The 23,533-nt window shown below is 36.8% G+C and overlaps 1 protein-coding gene across 1 annotated transcript in view; it reads left to right on the top strand.

Annotated features, from left to right (window-relative positions):
* The window catches only part of LOC118265942 (sodium channel protein 60E), a 197,599-nt gene that overhangs the window by 42,032 nt on the left and 132,034 nt on the right, over positions 1-23,533 (top strand). Inside the window, 1 exon segment of the mRNA XM_050694994.1 lies at positions 8,455-8,485. The gene's annotated coding sequence lies outside the window, so the exon portion shown is untranslated.

Here is a 23,533-nt window from a genome sequence, read left to right as displayed (position 1 = left end):
TCAAAATGACTTGAATTTCGATAGTGTTTTTTTACCGTTTTCCTTCAGTGAAGTCGGTTATTAATTGTAAAAATGGTAAATTGTAATAATCGGTTAAAAATAGAATTATTGAATGTTACCTAATTCTAAGATTTGGAAAGTATTAAAAAGAACAGGCTATATGTAGATGTTACACTGTTTTGCCCTTATTTATCTGTGATATCGACAACCCGATCTCTGTTCAACACCGTACGTGTATCATCAAAAATGCATCAATGCCGACCTGTACAAAAGGGGCACCTACTTTCTGCTATTGCGTGCAAATGTTGACAAAATATCTTAGATATAGTATTTGCATAGTTTATATTTATTGTACGTAAACACAATATAACTTATTGATGGTTTATGTTAGATTTAGTTAGTTAAAGTTAATACATAACTTTAAGGACCAATAATGCTTGACTAAGAAATGTCTGACTTTGAAATCGCCAACCCGCAACCCAATCGCAAAGCAAGAAACATTTGGTCAGTAGTGGCCTCTAATACGCTGTTGATGTGTGTGTGTGAACACATGCTTGCATCCATTGCCTTATTTGGCATCCATTTTGAAAACAAACCGATTGTTATCCACTAACGAGCATCGATAAAATCCAGCTGACAATAAGAGGATTTGCGATGCAGCATGTTTCATTGCTTGTTCAGCTCCAATCGTATTTTTTGTCAGCCATACAAAGCGATCAATGTCACCGTATTTTTGGTCCTGCAACGGCTTGTAAAATGCGCCGAAGTATTTTGGATTTTCATTTTAGATTTAAAAAATGATATGAATATGGTGCTTGTTCCATATTTTTTTTTGCTGTTAGGAATATGAGAAAAATATTCAGTCGATGATCGGATAAAAATATTTTTCCATTTTTTGCCACCGTCCCGTCGTTGTATTTAAAAACCACGAATTGAACTAAATATTTTTGCAGTAGTTACTGATATTTTGATAGAGTTAAAATTTTTGAAAATATTCCCCTCTGGTCTGCAATCGACGTAGCGTAGTAGTGTTTCATCTCATTGTGAAACACAAACCCTTTCTACACAAAGACATTTAGTTTCCCTCAACCAAAAATAATATTAGTGGCCTGGAAAATTAATCTTCACTTGAGTAATTAAGCTCCAAATGTTACCTTTGTCCCCGGGGACGCCCTGCGCCGGCGGCCGCGGCCCGGCTAATCAGTCTTACAGTTTTCAACAAACAGATAATCCAACGAGACGATGCCCTCTAGAGACTCTTTTCAACAAAATTTAATTCAATTTCTAGTAATTTATTATGCAAAATGGAGCAATATATCTTTTTTTCGGTCGTCTAATGTTCAGAACTGTCAAAGCGTGGGATTCTGAAGTTAATTGATGTGTAGATATAAACGGTGTAATTTTGTCGCGGAACGAGCGCTGCTGTCGCTTTGTGTCCTCTGAGACCTTAAAATATAACTTGTTGAACAAATCTTGTGGCGCTTTGGGCGTATATATTTAACTTAATATTACGGTTGCTTTTCACAGTAAAGTTTGCAGTGGTTTATACCGCAGAATACAATATAAAACTACTGCAAACTTTTGGGTTTTATATTTTCAATGGAGTTTGGAATCGCTACAAATTACGAACGTTATCCTATCCATACAATCGAAGAATAGAGTATTAGACAGGGTATGATAATTAAAAATGTAATTAGTCTGTCAGTTAGATAATTAAAACATATTAAACACGTCACACACTGTTGTAAATCGTGACGTCACAACATATTTCCAATCAGTGTATCGTCCAAAGTTGAATGAAGAATGTTTTTAATATTAATAATTATGTACGAGTATTTGACTAGTCGGGATTTCATACATTAAACAACAAGATAAATAAACTTTGGGTAAATAAATACACTCGAATTTCATTGGTATCCGTATATTTATAGATAGATAGTAAAACAATCGAGTAACAAGTCCAACAAATATGTCTGTTTGTACACTTAACAGAATGCCAGTCTATCGCGATGCGTCATTTGTTTCGGGCCAAAAACAACATCGTTGTATACATCTGCTAGATCCCAGCTACATTTGTTAATTGTTTATTTTTATACAACTATTTGAAGGAAAACACATAAATCTAGAAGCATATATTGCCTATTAAATGTACGAGTACATTGGCAGTATCGAGAACTTCCATAAACCAGAACCTCGCATCATTGTTACTGCGCTTTAAGATGGAATAGCGTAATTTGTTATTGGCTGAGTTATAAACCAAGTCAATAATTCTACAAAGACTACTTAAACAGGGGCGTAGATATTGCCGTATTAATTATATGGGACCCCTGGGCCACGGTTAATTTTTCTAACGTTAGTAAGAGTCTGACACTCTATGTTGCCTCACCCAACAACGGGATAAGTCATTGGAAGATTTTCACTTTCTAAAAAAGGAACCTAAACATTTGTTTTATACTTGGCCCCGTCAAGGTATGTTACTCCATTGTACTAAGAGGCAAAGGTACGCTACGCCACTGCACTTAAACAATAAATATCACCGTGCACCACATTTGGAACACTAATCAGGAGCACATATTTCAGTTGGTATAATATCGCACGCCTAGTAAATCATCAATTCTATCTACATCTCAGACGATCATCCCACACCATATAATCCCGATTCACATTCATGACTTACGGCGAAAAGGTTTCATACATACGAACGGTATCAGAATCTCTTTCGATAAAATGTGAAGAAGGAAAAATGATTTGCCATCATTTCCCATAGGGGGTCATGGCCGGTCACGTTGCAAACGATTCCAAGATATGTATGAGGAGGGAGAGGAAACGAGGTTCGCATCAGCAAGGCTAATTTCCGTAAAGCATTTATTTGTTCGCTCCCCGACTAATGGTCGGAGGAGATGGCCTGTGCTTCAGGATAAAATGACTATTTTGATAAAAGGAAATGTTCTTTTAAATGTTATCATTATGTTGCTGTCGGTTAGGCAAGTTTAGGTCGCCTTTTCAATGGGCTCGTTAACGGTTAAAGCTGAGTTTTGAAGTTTGACATAGATTTTGTAAGTATATATAAAGATGTAGCATTACAATGTTTTTAATAAAAATTAGAACAATAATGCGGGTTGGCCATTTTAAACTTATAATTTAGAAATGATGTGCTCAGGTTTCCTTCACGATGTTTTCCTTCACCGTTTATCAGTGGCGTCTAAATAATCTTAGAAAGAACATATCACTTAGAAAGAGTTACATTGCTATTTGCCGTTGGTATGTTTCGAATCTAACCGTGCGTGACAAACGGTTTAAACCTCCGTGCCACCACGATTATCGTATACAGCCAAAAACGCGAACATAATTGAAACTTCACTTCCATTAAATTTTCCACCACTTTAAAGAACCCTTACCTCGAAAAATTTCAAGCCAAATAAACTAGGAACTCATTTTCGTTCTAGTAAAGTTAATGTTCCGTGAAATATGAGTTATCTTGCGATGACAGGCAAGTAATCTGTCATACTTGCGCATAACAGAAAGCTTCAAATAGATGTGAGGATAAAATGTCCAAAATCCTTGACTCTCTTTTCATTCAACTTGAAGTTTAGTGCCGGATTAGAGCCGGTCGCCTTTGATAAACTAACTTAGGTACAGACTTGGTTTAAAGTAGTGGGGACTAAGAATGAGAGACTAAGCTTAATCTTTGCTCTAGTTAAAGTAGTGGCTGTTTAGAAGTGTACGAAGTGAATGATACGGCCAATCAAGTTAAGGGTACACACACAACTGTACCTTCATTTTTATTTGATAAAGTAGACTCAACCTTTTTCAAGCCGGAGCCTAAGCCTACGGACTGCCTAGCGAATTAATTTCTTAATGAAAGAACTAAAAAAATTACTCAAATCCTCTCAAATCCAACTTCATAACTCATCTAACTAAAGCATTCCAACTGAAAAACTCATCGCCCACAAAAACATTTGCAACAAAGCAAAAAAAAGAACCCACAAACATACAGCATGTTTCAAAAACGAGAAAATTATTTAGGTGACGAATTTTCGCAAAAAAAGTGAGCCGATCAATTCCATGGGTCGCCCTCCTCGCCCCATCGTAGAACTTGAGACGTTACACTTGTTACGTTTCCATTCATGTGAAATCACTGTAAATATTTGCTGTGTGAATGGAGAAATATTTTCTATCTCACAGCTAGGGGATAAGTTATTTTCTGTGTCGCCAGTAAATTATGTTGGGTTTATTTGTTTGAAGAGAAGTGTGGACGTGAGACAGTTTTAATTAGTTTTGCTTTTGATCTTAGTAGAGTTTTTATACATAGAGAAAGAGAATCTTCTGTTTTACTTAGTCGTTGTTTCTAGTTGATTTTACCATTCTTGAATTTTGATTGCTTATGAGTCATCATTGATCGGTCATTTTCCACCTAGTTTACATTTTGACATGTCCCTCTGTTCACCTTTTCGAGAAGAAGAATTGTAAAATTTTAAATTACTGTAAAATGTATAACGAAAGAATAGAAGAATCCAAAAATGGAATACACATGAATAAATGTGATTGGCTAACCGAAATAGAACGGACCAATAATAGAGCTTTAGCCTTCGATTTCTCAGCGAGCTACTTTTGCATCGACTAAGAAATTGGACAGAAATCTTCTCTCAAACTTTGCTACTGGATTCTCATACAACTTAACTATTCATAGTTAAATAATGTTAATATTAGCATATTTTATCACAACATAATATTTTTTACATTAAATTATGTCATTTAGTAAAAAAATATAGCTTGTACTTTTAAATTTTAGTTTTTATTAAGTTAATTTTGTAATTGAAATCTTCTAATATTTATCAATATTTAAGGTTGAAATAATGGATATTGCTACACTTAATTATAATTTATTATTTATTTATTAAAGTTTTATGCACAATCGTACGTTAGGCGGACTTAATGCCATTGGCATTATCTTCCAGTCTGAACTTTGGGTGATGCAGAGAGGAGTAAAATATGTTTGCTATAAAAGTAATTGTGGTTTTAGCCTTACATTTTACAATGCACAAAACAAGAATAAAGTTAATTACGTAAATGCCAAGCTTATATGAATTCTTGTCTTTAAATGTTAGCTCTAAATTGAAAAATATTAAATTCTGTGCCAGAGAATGAAATCCCATGTAGGTAGCGCTTCCTAGCCGGAGTTTCTTAACAAATAGTTGTACTTATTAAAACAGTTTCTGCAAAATAATCTTAAGTGAAGCTGAAGATAGAAAATAAATTCATATTTTACGTAGAAATAGCTACGTGTTAAGAAAACCAAGCAAAACATTTTCCCCAGAGGAAAATGTAATACTAATTAATACTATTTGGACGGTACTCTTTACTTTTCTCCTTCATTAATTACCAAGATACTGTGTTAAAACATTAATTACTCGCGTATTTTTTCAATTTACTTTAGTTTTTAAAGCTTGTTCGTTTATTATTTTATGTGAAAAATTAAAGTAGACTAGTTGTTTTATTAACACCCTGTAGGTATACAAAGGACTTTTTTGTAAACGTTAATGTGCAACTAGCGTACTCAGAGACATTTAATGATTACTTTAACTATTCCTGTCCTGAGTAACGATTTTGTTCCGAAAACAATTGCTAAGGACTGGGTTAGGTAACCATTAAATGACTCTGAGTACGGTAGTAAGACTTCTAAATTAATGAATACTTTCTTGTGGACTTACGACACTAAATATATCTAGTTTTGAGTCTAGTAATAATCGAGAAGAGAGTGTTCGGCTATCTGATTGGTTGCTTTATTCGAGCCGGCCAATTGGAGCGAACGCGCTCTCGTTTCGATTACTTTAAACGTAAATCAAACTCGTACTAAGGGTACAGATGCCTAATATTCCATACGACACACCTACAAGTTTTATTTTATTATACGATCTCTTCACAATTTATAAGCTCGTGTAATTTTATAAGACAAAAGATAACCACTAACTACTATTAAATCATCACTTATTAGCTTAAAAAACAAATCCGAAACAACAACCAAGTATTTAACACTCCCCTGATTTAAAAGGCAGCTTTAATAAAAATATTAAAAAAACAACACACAAATCAAGATGGCCGCTGTAACCGCATGACATTTAAAATGACAGGTTCAATTTACCGTGACAGAATTAGACAAAGGCACTGCGGAGTTATGCCAGCTACTTATCTATCCATTGTTTATTTTGGAACTCGGCGGATCGTTAGTGCGTGCGTGAAACGAAGCGGCCATCGATCGGCGGTGGCCTTCAGCGACATGAATGGTACTGTTTATCCATGGGAGCAGACCTTTCACACTATGGGACATGTGACCAAACGTCGCAATGGGTGTGTTGCGTAGATAGGGGCTTTTCATTTGGAGTTTTGTAATGCCGCAGTTTTTTGGTGGTAGAGTGAGGCTGGTTTGTTGGATTTAGTCATATATCTAGATAGATATTACTAAATAGACTGACTATGACTGAAGAGATATTATAAAAAATCAATTTTTGCTAGTAATGTTAGAGTTAAGTCTTAATATATTATTAAAGTACAAGACTTTTACTACGACTGCCTCGTTGGTCGAGTGGTCGCAACTGCGATTACCGGGCAAGGGGTCTCCGGTTCGATTTCCGTGTCAGGCAAAGTATTACCGAGCTTTTTTCGGTTTCCCAAAAATTTGTCAGTAGTAGCGCGGAGTCTGAAATTGTGTCCCGTATGTAGCAATAGGCTCAGGTGTACATTGTACACTGTACAGTGGCATTACGTGCCGTAATGTGCAATCTACTCTTCGAGGATAAAAGGTGTGACGTTGAAAAACAAAGACTTTAACTAAACATATTAAATTTAAAAATATATATATAATTCAATTTCAGAATCAATTTCAAAATTTCTCCCCGAAATAGTCGGTGACAATGGTACAGCTGTCCCAGAGACGTCGGGTGTCGTGTTCAATTAGGTAGCACCCTTTGATCCGACATAATAGTGATTCGACATTAGATAGCAGCTCGCGACGATCGACTACGACCCATTTCTATTGTCTCTGTCTGAATAGACTTAGATATAGACTGACATTCAGTTAAGAAAGATCTCTGTGGGTATACGAAGTTAATGATCTTTTGGTATATGGCAAAAGGATAGGATGGATGGAAGGTGACTTTGACTGCTCTGTCGCAAATATGACTGTGGAACTTGAACCCTATAAGTGTGGGAGAGCCATGCTTCGGCACGAATGGGCTGGCTCGACTGGAGTGGTACCACAACCTCACAGAAAACCGACGTGAAACAACGCTTGCGTTGTGTTTCGTTGCCAATCTTTCCAATCCCCGATTCCCCAACAACCCTTAAATTCCTAACCCCAAAAGACTCTTGTAACGCCTCTGGTGTTCTAGGCGTCAATGGGCGGCGGCGATTGCTTACCATCAGGTGATCCGTCTGCTTGCTTACCGGCGTAAACCATAAACAAAGATTCAGCACTGAATGTATGTACAGTAACTATACCTCATCTCTATGAAGGATGCCAGAATGAATAATAAACCTTTTAACACGTGACGTAGAGGGCCATGACAGTTGTGAGAATACCTTTTAAAATTCAAATTTTATAATTAGAACCCAGTGATCCGAATTCGGCACTAGCATTGAGAAACGAGACGTTACATTCTATTTTTAGTCGAGACCCCGGCTTAAATTAACAACCCGACTAAGAAATTAGCTCTGGACTCGAAAATCTCAAAATTACCAGTTTTATTTTTACATTCATAGCGTTCCCCCAATTTTTATGGAGCCGCAGAGTTGATTAAAATTCAAGTAATTAAGTAAGTTGTTAAAAACACGTTGTTTTTCGTCGCGAGGGGACGATGACGGGGGTACTATCCGTTGCTTTGTATCTGTAATCGTTCTTTTGTTTTCCAACCACCATTTTCGTGCCCGCCGGCCCATGACGTACGGAGGGAACTTCACAATTAACTCTTGACAAGCTTTGAAAAATGAAACACCCTATCTATGAGGAGAGTGAATTTTCGGTTGCTTGCAATGGTGAAAGTTGAGTAGACTTTGCTTTGAAGCTGCTCTTTGATTTTGATAGCAAAGTTTAAGAAATATTTTACTTTTGAATAATAGACGTAAATTTTGTATCGTTATGAATACTTTAGTACATATTATTGGATTTTAATTATTTTATATTCCTCGACTATACAATATTATCCCGTGCGTTCGGCGAGCTCAAAGGGCCCTAAAGTTCACCACAGATGGAGCCTAGTAAGGCTGATGCCGACCCGAAACTGTCTGGCAGGTTACCGGTGCTCCGGTTCGAAAAGTAGGAGTAGGAACGGGGTAGTTTTTAGTCAGTAAGAGTCTGACATTCCCTCTCGCCTATACATTAAGATTAAGTTTGAGTATACGTATCTTTAAAATATAAACAATATTGTATTTATATATTTTTTTTTATATCTGTTTCAGATGAAAATCATCTCGGACGTCTAAGCAACGGGTACGTTTAAAGAGTTTTTATGAAATCTAGTAATTTTTTTTTCTATTCTAAGTTTAGCAATTAATATTTGACTTTTTATTATGACGAGTAAGTATTACTTTATAAATCACACACACACAGTGTATTTTTACTGTAAATAATTTGTTCTCGATACATTTTAATATTTTGTTATTGTTGTTTCACCTCGGACCGGTAATATGCGACCGCTAAATTTAATTATCGGTAGGAAGGTTGAACGATTCAATTATTTCAGCAAAATGACCAAGCGCTTGTATTGAATCACCTTTCAGGTCAATTTTTAATTAAAAATGGAAATTATTTTATAATGTCGTGCTCTAGTTTGGTTGGCTCTTTAGGTTAGTAAAGCTTTTCAGTTTTGAAATAGCACAATTCGTCGAAAAACATGGAGATTGTCTTTGTGATAAGAACATCTCTTATTTTGTTCAAGCTTTGATTATCTAAGATGTGTTATGTATGATTGATGATTGAAGCCTTCAAAAGGTGTAAATGTAAATTGGCAAAAAGGAAATGGCGTAGATATGGAAGGTATTATAAAGTATGCATGTTATTACATAATAATCTAAAGTTCAATGGCATTAAATATACCCAAAACAAGGGTTGCCCGCAAAAATGGCTATCATCAACCCTATGGGAATTTAGCCCATTTGCCTACGTACATTTTTTGCGGTAATTTCATGGCACTTTAGAGGAACAGTGCTGTTATGACAGAAAATCTGTATTATAATAATTTCATAACAAGTGGGACTACCAAGCCAGAGTGAGGTCTTTGATGTCACTCCTGGGTTGGCCAGAAATAGTATCTCGGTTTTTCAGAAAACTTTTCTATAATAGAGAAGATAGTTTCCGTTACATGGCGATGGACTCAGCCCTTATTACCTTTATGGAAATCATAGTATAACATATGCCTGATGGAATAAAAATCGTGGCTATGTTATGAATTTCCTCGAAAAGCAGGAGTACAAACGGGGTGATTTTTAGTCAGTAAGAGTCTGACACTCCCTCTCACCTCGCCCAAGACGAGAGAAATCATTGGATGATTTTCCTCCCTTAAAAAAAACATGTTTTAAATTTCATATCAAAACACCACAATCTTCCCCCAACAATTCGATGAAAAACCAACTTAATAAACTCAATTTTAAAGTATAATTTGAAACAACGTTGTATAAAATTAGAAGCGGGTGACATTAGAGAAGTATTCCGAGTCACGTCCGTATGCTGTGCACGTTTGCACCACCTTGGTGTTGTTGTGGAAGATAAAATGACTTTCCGGACATAACTGGCTTGGATACTGTTTCTATAACATAGTATTGCGTCTGAGTTTGAGGACAAGGTGGACAGAAATGCATTGTATATAAATACAGCTGCGTTTTTTCCCTAGCAAAATATACCTGTAGGTAATGGACGGTTTGACTGTATGACATAGTGAGAAGTATTTTATATCACTTTAACTGTATAATGTATTAGGTAAAGCAGTAAAATTATGCATGTTTTTTTATTTACAAATAAATAAATAGTAGTTGGATACCCCGGCAGAAAAATACTTACAACTTTTAAAAGACTTAAAACATTTAAAAACATAATATTGTATTCAAACGGGACAATGTTGTACATTAAAGAGCGAAATAATCTATTTTAACTAAGAACAAAGATTATGAACATTCATATTAATCTTTAACAAACGAACCATATTCCAATTACCCCATCCTCCAGACATTCCAAACCAGACTACAAGTCCAAAAAAACGTGCCAGATTCCCCACAAATAGTGGCGAAAGCTATCTAAATAATAGGCTCTCGTGACAAAAACCGGAATAACCATGAGGAAACTATAAAGTTATTCCTCGGCTATAACATTAGATGTTTTTGATAGCCGACAAATCGTCAGGGTGTGGGCTGTGAGCCTATTATTGTCTGGTCAAGGGCTGACTGATGTGCCAACGTCCGTTTTTTTGGACATTGTCTCAAGTGGATGGTTTGGCATAGTACTGGGTGGTAGACATCTCGTTCATCTAGTTTTTGCATGAACAAAAAGTAAATTGCGGTAACTAGTCATGTTGTTAAAAGTGAATTTAATTTATATTTTAATTGATTAATCTTATGTTACTTACTGACTGCCCGTTTGCCACGGTAGTTGGGTAACTGGCTGATGTGCAACGTGTAGCGGGTTCGATACAAACAGCTCTTTGTGTGATCCACACATTGTTGTTTCGAATCTGGGTGTCATGTGTATGTGAAATTAAAATATTGAAGTGTATGTGAAACTTGAAATATTCAAAAACATTAACTAAACCTTAAATATGAGTTCAATACTTCTTCCTCAGCAATTTAACTTGCAACCAATGCACCAAATCAAACCAAAATCTTCACTTCACTCCATAAATAAGGCCTTAAAACCTAAAGATAATTTCAACATTCTATCTAAACCGCATATACAGCGTGATCAGGAAGCGATATCCAATTTCGTAACCCGTAATGCGTACAGACTATACAGTATACAGGGTGAACTAATCAAAATGATCGTGTCGTGGCATGGGCGCCCTCTGTTTAGCATTTACAGGCCATTGACAAGATGTCTGAACTTAGGGGGGAGGGGGGACGGCTATACTCGGTCATACATAGATAGTAGTTGTATAGAAGGAGCTTTACATCGTAAAGGTGATTTATGTAAGTTATAAAAGCAGCAACGTCACGCCTTTTATCCCCGAAGGGGTAGGCAGAGGTGCACATTACGACACGTAATGCCGCTATACAATCGAACCCGAAACCCCTTGTCCGGCAGTCGCACTTGCGACCATTCGACTAACGAGGCAGTCTCAATTATGTAAGTTATAGAGAGTTATTTAGTTGGTTTTTGGAAGCAATGATGTTTAAAAATGTGAATGCAACATGTTTCTGATTAAAGAAGTTACTTTAAACTGGTTATTAGTCCAATGAAGAATGTTTACATTGTAGTAAATGTGTTCAATCCGGTTTCTTATCCCGTTCCAGTTCGTGCGAACTGCCATTCGTCATTTTTATTTCTCGCTTACACTTATGCAAGTTGTACGGCATTGTCACATTCCTTTGACGTAACAGTTCGCACGTTTGTAATGGCCCAACTAGAATACGTACCGTATGTATTTCAGATATTATATTCATCTCTGTGCTATCACATTCCAGATATTTTAAAAGCAACTGCAGAATTATTAAACCTGACCATTGACTGACCGCTTTTTGAAAACAAAAATAAAATTCCACATCGTATTTCCGTCGATCCGATAATAATCTAGGCCTTTGATCATGCAATTTCACAGCGCAATGTTTTCGTAATAAACGTGCTCTCATTTCGTTTAAATTAATTCACATTTCTCATTCTCTCGCCAATATTTCATCATTCAATTATTAATTTATTATTTTCAATGGGTTCACGTAAATGTGGGGTGCGAAATTATTTCTGTTTTGTGAATATCTGAATGTTGTATGTCGGGGTATTATTTGCGATTCTTGGTAAGGGTACAAAAATTACATATTGTTGGTGAAACAATACTGGTGTAGGGGGAAGGGTAGTGCTGAACTGTAGGCTGGAATGTGGGAGGGTGTGAGGTAGGCGTGCAATTTGTGGTCGGACTATCTATCGGATTCCTGTATGCGTATATTTGCATTGTTTATCATAACTACAAGGGTATTAGGGGATTAAACTGCGCTTGTATTGTTCCAGGTAGTTGGAATTATAGTCCTATTATTGACTACTTACGAGTTTCTGGATTTACACTGAATAATTCATTGGAAATTTACGATTTAAATATGTAAAAGTTTCCATCGGAATATTTCATTGACCATTTTCGGGATGAACGAAAGAAATTCCTTTTTATTAAAATGTTGGATTCATTCTTTTACAGGACAATGGACAGCTAAACTGTTGGGTCCGGTATGAAGTTTTGTCATAAAATTCCTTGTTTAACAAAAGTATGTATTAAATAAAGAGTTTATGAAAGACTTAGGAACAGAAAAGAGAGTCTAAAGTATTGTAAAAGAATGATAAAGGTAATATTTATTTATTTAATTAACTCTTTATGCACACAAATGTGTACATAAAGTGACCACCTGATGCCGTAGGCATTTTCTAACAGCCAAACCTTTAGGTGATGCAGTGAAGTGAAAACCAGTAGTAGGTGCATGGAGCAAGCAAATCAAAGCTTAAAAAAATACAATATAAATACGATATTTCAAATGCCTATTGCTACTGAGATCCAACCAGATTAATTGGGATAAAGCCAGGAGAATCACAAATCTATCCACAACGCCCCGATTAATCTCCAATCGCGCTAAATTCCACAGGTCGCATGCAATACCGATTTATTTTCAATTAATTCCAGTGCGTTATAATTGGAACTAGATTCGTGAAATGTATTATTAGAAATTGCTTTCTGCAATTTATTTTCTTTAGCAAAACGTGGTTTGTTTTATATTGACATATTTAGATTCTACTGGTCCATTAAACATTCGTTTGTGATTCATCACCGGATTTTTCTATTTCTATCCCTAGTTTGTTTGTTTATGGTTTTGTTTCGAAATTCGAATGTTTCTTTGTATTTTTTTCAAGGTTTTTTCTTTCTTTTTCGTTGAGTCATTCTTTTGTGTTTCTTAAATGCATTTTTGTGTTTATGTTTTAATTGCGTTTTTAAAAAGAGACTGGAGGTCACCTTAATCTTCATTTTGACCGCATTTACACATTATCAATTGTATACCTTTAGTTTGAGCGTAATTTTGTAAAAGTAGGTACTTATATAAAGTTGTTATTTCATACATTTGCATAGATGATAACTTTTTTGTAGAAAATATGTTTGCAAGCGACTTAATCTAGTTTTCTTAGAGAGTGAAAAGTGCAAATAATGTAGACAGTTAAATATTTTATCTCTCTACAACAAAAAAGTGACTTTATTACCAAATAAATAACAATAAACAGCTTTAATTCTGCATCTAAGCTATGAAATTAATTCTGTTTACAACGCTAACAGCTAAATGCTATGTGCAAACAATAATATGATGGCGTCGGCAAATGAGCGGCTCTGGCTTTGTGGCTTAAGCAACAGGGATTGTGGCTTCGCAAGCGTTTAATGCAACTCAACTTTGTTGCGAAACAAGCTTAGATACCGTTGGTGTATAGACGGAATGTCGGGTTACTGATAGATTAGATATAGGTGTTGTTTGTAGATGGTTATTGTGAGTATCTATACTAATATTATAAAGCTGAAGAGTTTGTATGTTTGATTGTTTGTTTGTTTGAACACGCTAATCTCCGGAACTACTGATCCGAATGGAATAATTATTTTTGTGTTGAATAGAGCATTTATCGAGGAAGGCTATAGGCTATAAAACATCACGCTATGACCAATAGGAGCCGAGCAGAGCGGGTGAAACCGCGCGGAAGTAGCTAGTCTTCTTATGTAAAGAAGGTGGATTAGGCATATTAGGCATATAGGATAACTGTGGAGAGTGAAAGGGAAGTCACAATTTCTATACCTTCACACAGCAGGCGCAAGGGCGTTGAAGGAGAGTAGAAATTGCTCTTTCGATCCACATTTAGAGACGGTGGACTTGGAGATGTCCCCATCACTCCGTTCTAAAGGATCCGAGATGGTGGCGCGTGTTGTATCGCGCCTCCGAGATGTAGCACGGAGGAGATCAACACCTCATTCCTCTGTGCATCTTGAGGTCGTGATGATGTTGATAATAAATTTTGTATTACAACTGTGACAAAGATAAGGTTGTTTTTATTGTTAGCCCAATCATTCTTAGAATAGAATAGAATACATTTTACCTGAATTGCCATGCAAATCTACATTTTAAAAAGAATTTAATAATACTTATCATCTAAGAATTCTTGAACTGAATAATAACAATTTCGTAAAAGTAAATCTGTACCAAGCTTTCTAAATTTTGTGAGTGGTAGTTTCTTGACGTTATTTGGTAACTTATTATAAACAAGTTCTTGTATTTAGTTTAATCATTTGAAATTGTTAGACGAAGATAGTCTAGTAATAAAGTACGTAGTTGAACATAATTACACGACGATAGACGAAGTCATATTTTTTATATAAGCATATTAGAATGGTTTGTTTTCCACGAACTCGAGTCTGTGCTCTTGTCATACAATTACTTACAGTTTTATACTCAAGAATACTTATTATAAAGATACTTACTACATGCTATATAAGTGAAGTCATATTTATTGTGTAACTTCTTTAACCATCCATATTGTACGTTAAAAGTAAGAAAGTGTACCAATTAATTCCATTAACGTCACTTTAGCTAGTCCGGGAGCTAACGGTAACGCGTACGTAAACGTTATCCGAGGTGATAATGTTTCACGCGGTGTTCAGCGTAATTGTGAACATTTTACTGTACGAGATTACAGTAAACACACATTATTTCAGGCTTTATTACAAGATTTTGGAGTTAATGAGACATTTGATAGATATTCTGTTTTGATTCAAGATTTAGAGAGTAGTTTTGTATGTAGTTCAAGTATTTTTTGTGTTGTTGTAACCGTATTTTTTTAGTTTATTTGCTATTTGTGAGATTAGTGTCTTAAATATTCTTCTTTCTCCTCGGGGTTGGTCTCCTCGTCAATTTGCGCCTGATCTTCACATTTGGAGGTCTCTCGATGGTAGTGTATATGATTCACAAGTCTTTTAGATACCTATGTAATGATGTAATATTCCGACATTACCATCGACCCGTCTCTTGGTCAAATTGTGCCAGATCTCCTAGCTAGAGGATCTCTCAACTGTAGTGTCCAGGTTTGCTATGTCCTTCTAGTTTGTTGACTACTCTACCAATGTGATACAAAAACGACTGAGAAGTAATGAAAAGTAATCATCCTATTAACGTAGCATTTTATTCTGTTTTTAGCTACACTAAATTCTAAAGCCAACTCTAATATAAAACAAATGTGTACCTCGACTGACACAAAAAGGTACATAAAACGTACAAAGTACAGTAGCTCCTGTCTACGCATACAGTCGTAAAAGCGACGGGCTACTAATCTCCTATCCGTGTCTGCATGCCTGGTACCTCAGCGCTATATGTCAATGATAGGACACTGAAAATTAATGAAAAGTAATCATCCTATTAGCGTAGCATTTTATTCTCTTTTTAGGTATACATACTAAATTCTAAAGCCAACTCTAATATAAAACAAATGTGTACCTCGACTGACACAAAAAGGTACATAAAACGTACAAAGTACAGTAGCTCCTGTCTACGCATACAGTCGTAAAAGCGACGGGCTACTAATCTCCTATCCGTGTCTGCATGCCTGGTACCTCAGCGCTATATGTCAACGTGAATCCACCATCAGCTCCTATAGTGACAATACTTTGTTGAACATGTCTCTCCTGAAAATGGAAACAGTATTGTAGTTACTTAGTACTTGTTCAGACCTCTGTATGTGTGACCTAGATCTCAGATCTTACTAATATCACAAATCCGAGAGTTTGTGTGTTTATTTGTTACTCAATCACGGCAAAACGGCTGATGGGATCGGGATGAAATTTGGAATTTACTCTTAATAGTTTCGTCATGTCTTTTTATCTTCGAAGAAGAAGGAAGACGTGTACATTACGGCACGTAATATTATTGTACAATGCCTGTACATGTAAACCTACATTTCACCATTTGTGTTATAAGTCCTAAGTCCCTTGTCCAATTAGCCTAATGTCATATACTGGGCACAATTCCAAACTCTGTGCTACTACTGAGAAATTTTCGAAAAACCGAAAAGGGCTCAGTACTAATAATTTACCCGACACTCCTTGCACAGCAGTCGTTCTTGCGACCACTCGACATTTACTCTTAATACTAAGTAATAAAATCCGCCGGATTACCGCCGTGGGATTTGGAGGCGAAGGTGCTCGCGCGCGTCTTCAGTTTGCGCGCCGACGCGTGTCGCCGGGGCGAAACTCCACTGCCGCGCCAGGTCAGTGCGTGGCGGGACGAGCTCCGGCGCGATCTCATGGCGGAATGGCAGCAACGACTGTCGCAACCGAGGGCTGGGCTCGCTGTCATCGCAGCGGTAAGTCCCCTCTTTGAGGAGTGGCTAGAGAGGCGCCACGGCGTCCTCACCTACCGCCTGACGCAGGTGCTTACCGGACATGGGAGTTTCGGTAGGTTCCTGTTCCTTATTGGGCGGGAGGAAACGCCCGGGTGTCATCACTGCGAGGACCGCCCGGAGGACACGGTAGAACATACGGTGGCGGTGTGCCCTGCGTGGGCAGAGCACCGCCAAGTCCTCAGGGATGTGGTCGGCGACGGCGACCTCTCGCGCCCGGCACTGGTTCAGGCCATGGTGCGGAGCGAGAGGGACTGGGATGCCGTCTCCTCCTTCTGCGAAGCAGTCATGCTAGCTAAGGAGGAGGCGGGGCGCGTGAGAGAACAAACCTCCTCACGCCCCAGCCGTCGCGAGAGACACTCCGGGCGTCGGGGATCGCGAGACGATCTCCGGCCACCGTAAGTGCGGGCCTGCGGACGGCGAGCAAGGGTAGCTCGCCGCCCAAACAGATCCAGACCCGTGCGTGCGGCGCGTCGCGTTCCGCGCGCGCCTCAAAGAGCCATCAGACCACCACAGATGGGGCCCAGCAGGGCTGATGCCTGATCCGGAGCTGCGGACTACCTAGCGGGTTTACCGGAGCTCCGGGTCGAAAAGCAGGAGAAGGAACGGGGTGGTTTTTAGTCAGTAAGAGTCTGACACTCCCTCTCGCCTTGCCCAAGGCGGGAGAAGTCATTGGATGATTTTCCCCCTCAAAAAAAAAAAAAAAAAAAGTAATAAAATCCACAAACTGGCAGGCAGCCACGGAAACTGCAGCTCGATCAACTTTTTCACCCTCAATCAAATTGTGTTTTGGCATTGTGAACAGTTCTGCCGGGTCTGTTAAGGTCATATTATTTATGTTACCAAGCCTGCAAGGACGATTCAAGGCTGAACCAATCTTCCTACTTATTTTGTGAAGTATTTTCATAGTTTACTGTTTTGGCTTACGATTGCATTTGATCTACATAAGGTAATCTTATTTTTAGAGTAATATTCTATTTTATTATACAGGGTGTAAATGGAACGCTCCTAAATGCCGCAAACAGGTGATGGTAAAAAAGGAAAAATTAAGGAATTAAATGTTTATTTTATGTAATAGTTGTAATCTACTGGTTAAGTGTAAAGGATAAAGTGTCTAATTAGGTTATAACGTTGTAAATAATATTGCATAAAATTTTAAAACAACTTTTGTAACAAGTATTCTGTCGCATAGAACCCACGTCCCCACTATTGCCCATTATACCAATGAGGTCATAAAACATTTTGATTTAGTACATTTTAATTTGTTTTAGGTTTTTTTTTCTACAAACTTCAAAGGGCAGTTAAATTCACTTTCATTATGCGGAAGCCTTCCTTAATAGGTCGTTAAAAACTTTTTAATGTTGTCACAATCAAAGACAGAACTGAGGCCCATTATTTAGAAAAGTCACTCTGTCTCTTTGTCACACGTTTACGCCAAAACTGCATGATCGATGGTGATGAAATTTAACATGGATATAGTCTAAAGACTCAGAATGAAGATCAGTTCATACACGAAATCGGTTCTGTAAATCGATTGAAAAAGCGATCGAAACCACAATCAGAAACTAGTTTCCATATAAAAAAAACTAAGTCTCGCTACAACGAATTAATAATGGTGTTTTGATTAGTTTACCCATTTCTAATTTCAGGGTTATTCAGCATAAACATGACAACATTTAACCAGTGGACCCGTTAGAAAAAGGACTCTAAAACAGTGTTGTTAAAGTCGAATATTATAGTGGGACAAGTGGCAATAAAATCACTTTTGAGCAATGGCTGGAGTCACGCACTGCTATAAATCAGATAAATACCTACGTTGGTCGTGATGATAGTCCGTGTGGTTGCCAGAGATATTTCGAATGAGTAAATTATAAAATTATTATATATTGAACTGTTTTCTACTCGTACATTACCAAAATAAAATCGGAAAGGAGACAAGAGTAGTTTTTATATCAAGGTGCTTTCAACCGAATTAACAAAGGAGGTTCTCAGTTTGACCTGTATGTATGTATGTTTGTGCACGATTATCTCGCGTTTGGTTGAACTGATTTTGATGCGGTTTTCAGCACAATATTTTTCAGACTTAGGAAAAGGCTTTAGGGATATTACCTGACTTAAAAAAATGGAGGCAGTAAAGAAATTTTAAGGCGATTACTAAACCAAAATAAGGGACAAATTTTTATTTGTATGATCGAATTTCCTTCTCTATATTCCCCAAACGTGCCGTAAGAACCGACAATAATAAACAAAAAATGGCTCTCTTAACAACATCAGTACCAACTTAACCCATATCAATAAAATGTTAGACATGTTTTTCAACCGCCATGGCGACATGGGCCACAGAATTAACCCTCACCCGTGATGGGGCAGATAAGACCCTTTACGTGTACAATACACACTGAACCTTGATTGGAATCACTTTCCACAAGAGGCCACTCGATACCAACTCGATAAAGGCTCAATCGATTCTCGGATCGAGACAAGAGGCTTTGAAAGTAATCCGACGAAGGTCCACGGAACGTTAATTGCCAACAATTAGCCAAAAATGGAAAGGAGTAAGTTAAGCCGGATTTAGACGTTGTAAGATAAATTTGCCCTTTGCCACGGCCAAAACCTTCCGCTGGCAGTTTGCCGACACCTTAATTACGATTTTAATAAATTATTAGTCGAAGGAAGGAAGGAATTCGGTGATTTAAAATGTAGACAAGTATTTGTTTTGTTGAAACAATTGAGATGGATGGTTGATTAGTATTCCTTTGGTGGTTTATTTTGTTTTAACTGGGATATAACTTATAATCAGTTACGTTTTCAATTCAGAATTGTCTGATACATAGCGGCTATATCCAGACATTGTGAAATAAGTCCTTATTAGTCTGGTGCGTATGTGTGTAAATGTGTACATCATAAAGCTAGGTACCAACGCAAGTATTAAGTTAATAAAACGGTTGATAGGGTCGTTTTATCTCCAAAAGCTACCTGCATGATGACAACACATGACATTTTTGAAAGAAATATTCGTAAAAAAGGTATCCTCTTCCTTTTGTATAGCAAAAAAGATATGTAAGATTAGTAGCAATTGGCGTTCCATTGTTTCTGCCAACCTCCATGGAAGACAGGAGAGGTTATGTAAGTATGATCCGAAATTATAAAACATTAATTCAAATACATTCACCGAAATCCAGCCACGAAGAAGACCCTTAAAAAGTAGAATTTAAATATTTTACAAAACAGTAAAAATAAAAATCAACCAGCTTAAGTGTGAATTCTCGAGAAAAAAAGCTGAAAGTGCAAAAAAGAAACACATCAAACGCATTGGAAACCTTTTTGAAGTCGTTTTAGAAACAGAAGACTCTTTATTTGGGTTTTTTGTTCATTCAAAAAACGTTTTCGGATCCCTCTCCCTGATCATTGATTCGATTGAAACAAAATGCATTAGACGCTTATTTTCTTAGAGTTGAAAGTCAAATGGGAGAATGGAATAATGTTGGTTTAAAGGCAATGTGCAGGCTCTATTTTTCATGCAAAATTGAACCTTATGTATATGTATTAATAAGAAAATAAACTAATATCGTTACATGTTTAATTATGGAATCGAATGTTGATAGACGGGCGCGTAATGTTCCAAAATACCAACTAGTCATCCGATAACGCGGGTGTGGGCGCTTTGCTGCTAACAGCTGATCATGCGAAAGCACGCGCATGCAAAATTTTGTTGTTTTGTTATTGTAATAAAAATAAACATAATGAGTTTCTAAAAAAGTTTCATTGGGAAAGTTGTTTATAATCGTACAATCACTTGTTTAAATATTCTTCACTAATTACTAGTCACCCTATATAAATATTGTGAAAAGTATGTTTTTAAAACTCGCTTGAACCTAATTGATAGAAGCATTGTATGAAATGTAAGAGGAATAGCTCTCCTAACAAACATAAACTATTCAAATACACATCTTTTTCAAACTTTCAAGTCTTTTAACATAAAGTACAGTGGTGTAGAAAAGTTGCCGGCTTCTTACTGGGTGTATAGACAAAGCGAGTGCAGCCGTGAGCCACATAAATAACGCGTTGATAACGTTCTGATGTCTGCTCGCAAGTTGCTCAGTGACTGTACTCTTTTATATTGTGGTGAGTGAAGTGGGGAATAGATTGTAGTAGTGTTTTTGTTGTCGTTTGTAAGCTATGTGTTAAAGAAAATGTGTAAGTACAGGTATTACTTATTGAAAAAACAAATTATTTCTTAATTATTGGGTTATCGGCTTACTCAGGTAACTGTTTGACGAGGAACTCGACTAGTTACATACGAATGCTGCTCATGAATATGAGCCTTTAGCATGGCTTGAAACTAGTCAAGTTCCTCGTCAAACAGTTACGTGAGTATGCCGATAACATAATAATTAATTTGGTATGTCTCACGAAAATTATAATAAACTTTTGTCTTCTTCATGTTTAAGTCTCTGCAGCGAAATAGCAGTCGTTCTCAATCTCAAAATCTGCGGACCACCGATTGGGAACCACTGCTCTATAGTATAGCGTGCTAACATAAATAGGAAAGTGTAGGCCTATTTCAAATCAGCTAAGGACTTTAATTTTACATCCGAAAGAAAGAAAGAACGAAATAAAATCTACGAAATCCCTCTCCCTAGAAAAAATAAAGTCACTCTCAGATTTACTATTTACAAAATTAATGAAAGTAATTACATTATGCACAGAGCCACGACATTCTCGAACCTTCACCAACACGCTACACTTAACAAAGACAATCTAAAAGAGCCTTCAGCTGAAAGTGACGGAAGTAATTTACTGAACGCTCCCAGCTAGCAAGTTAGGCACTAAGATCTAGCTCAAATATGTGACAATGCACTGACAATTGCCACAGGCATTTCGGAGACGCTACAAACTATTTGATAGGAACTTGCATTGTGGTTAACACGAAGCCAAAATGATGGATCTTGGCCTTCTGTGACGGCTAAATAGGGGAATTAGATTATAAGTAAAAATTATACCATTATAGCATTATATTATACTATTATAGCAAGTTTTTTCATTAATTCTTAGGTAGTCCACGGACTCTTCGTCTGTGCCCTTGTCAAACAATTTTTATTTTACAATATGTCTAATCAATTATAATAATGGAGTACTAATGTTTACTGTAGTAAGTTAGAGAATCTATAAGATTAAGTAAATTTACTCGATACCAGTAATCAAACTCTATCTGAATCTTGGAAAAGGACATAATAATCATCTGCAAATAATGAATGTAAAAAACCTGACCACCAATGAGACCAAAAAACAGTTTACTTTACACACTTTGAGCAAAACTAAAATATGTATCATCGTACCAAACTACCTCTACTACTACGTATTCTGAAATAACTACAAAATAAGTAAACTTTGGAGCTCCATTCAGGCAGAAAACGAAAGCGAAATAAATAAAATTCATGACGTTATTTTAAGCTACCTTTAACTCTGTCAAAGGGATCTCGACGTTGTGGCTTCGGTCAAAAACTGTTAGCTAGTGATGTACCTACGTATAGATAGATCCCGGAGTCCGGGATCCCGGGGACTAATCCCGGGATCGTATGAGTGCACCTCAAACACTACTCCGATCGGCTTCAGCTTGGCTTGCGGGTTTTACTTGTGGTGTTACTTGACTCACGTTTTTATATTATTGGCAGTTTTGATCTTTGTGTGATAGTGTAATAGTTTGATTTTTTACTTTCTAGAGTGTCTAATGTCTATTAATTCGAATGTTTAGTTGAAACAATTCCTTTTTGTATATTGTATTTTCTTCTTGTATTCGTAGTGACTTGGTCACCCGCTTGCGTTCGAGAGTGCAGGTTTGAAACCTACTAATAGCAATCAATGTGATATTTTCCGAGTTATATGTACTTTCTAAGATTACACAACTGAAAAACGGTGAAAAAAAAACATCGTAAGAAAACCTGGGTTTCTAATTTATAATTGTACCTAACTTTTAAATCACCAACCCGCATTAAGCAAGCATGGTAATAAGACAACAGCAGCTGTAACCACTTACGGGCTGTTGATGTGACATCTTTTCTTATATTCAAGACTTCGTATCTTCATGAAATTTGGTATACAGACAGACAGGGTATGAGCTGACTTTTTATCCCACGAGAACGGGGGCAAAGCCAGTAGCAAAAGCTAGTAAAAATATAAAATCTATTCTGTACTAAACTAACACAATACGAGCTCAATGAAGCAGAAAATATACAAATCATAAATCACACTCACTTTTATTTTTATTTATCGCCTGTATGTATTGAAAGCAAAACTCGATTCACGGCGTGACAACATTTGGCTGTATCATGGCTCCCATTCAATGGTGACACATAAAGCTACACAACCAGTTTATCATGGTCTCTATTTCTATGATCGTTCCATACATTCGACGGTCAGTTTAGACTGGTTATGTGTAACTTGATGTGCGGTTGTCTGTGCGTAATCAGAGTGTCGTATGTCATGAATGGTGCGATATATTTCCATTGTGACATGTTCCGACAACAGATGGGAATGGGTCATCTTTTGTATGAGATAAATGTTTAGGAAAATATTTGGTGGTGTCAATGAACTTTTGGTTGAAGTTTGGGTGTTTTTGTATTTGATTGGTACTCGTATCCATTTTAAAAGTATTATTAACCACAAAAAGAGGTTCTGAGTTTGACATGTATCTATCTGTATGTATGTATTATCTCGCGTTTGGCTGAACCGATTTTGATGCAGGTTTCAGCATTGTATTTTTCAGACTTAGGAGAAGGTTTTAGGGATATTATACGACTTAAAAAATGGAAGCGGTAAAGTAAATTGAAGGTGGTTTAGAATAAAGTTTTATTTATCACCCAAAATGGAGGGTTAAGTTTTAAAGGAATTAATCTGAAATATAGAGGTATCATGTTTACACTCTTTAAAATCAAA

Source organism: Spodoptera frugiperda, chromosome 7 (assembly GCF_023101765.2).
Source record: "Spodoptera frugiperda isolate SF20-4 chromosome 7, AGI-APGP_CSIRO_Sfru_2.0, whole genome shotgun sequence".
NCBI classification, from domain to species: Eukaryota; Metazoa; Arthropoda; class Insecta; order Lepidoptera; family Noctuidae; genus Spodoptera; species Spodoptera frugiperda.
Note: the sequence above shows the minus strand (reverse complement) of the source record. Positions and strands in the feature narration are given on the sequence as shown.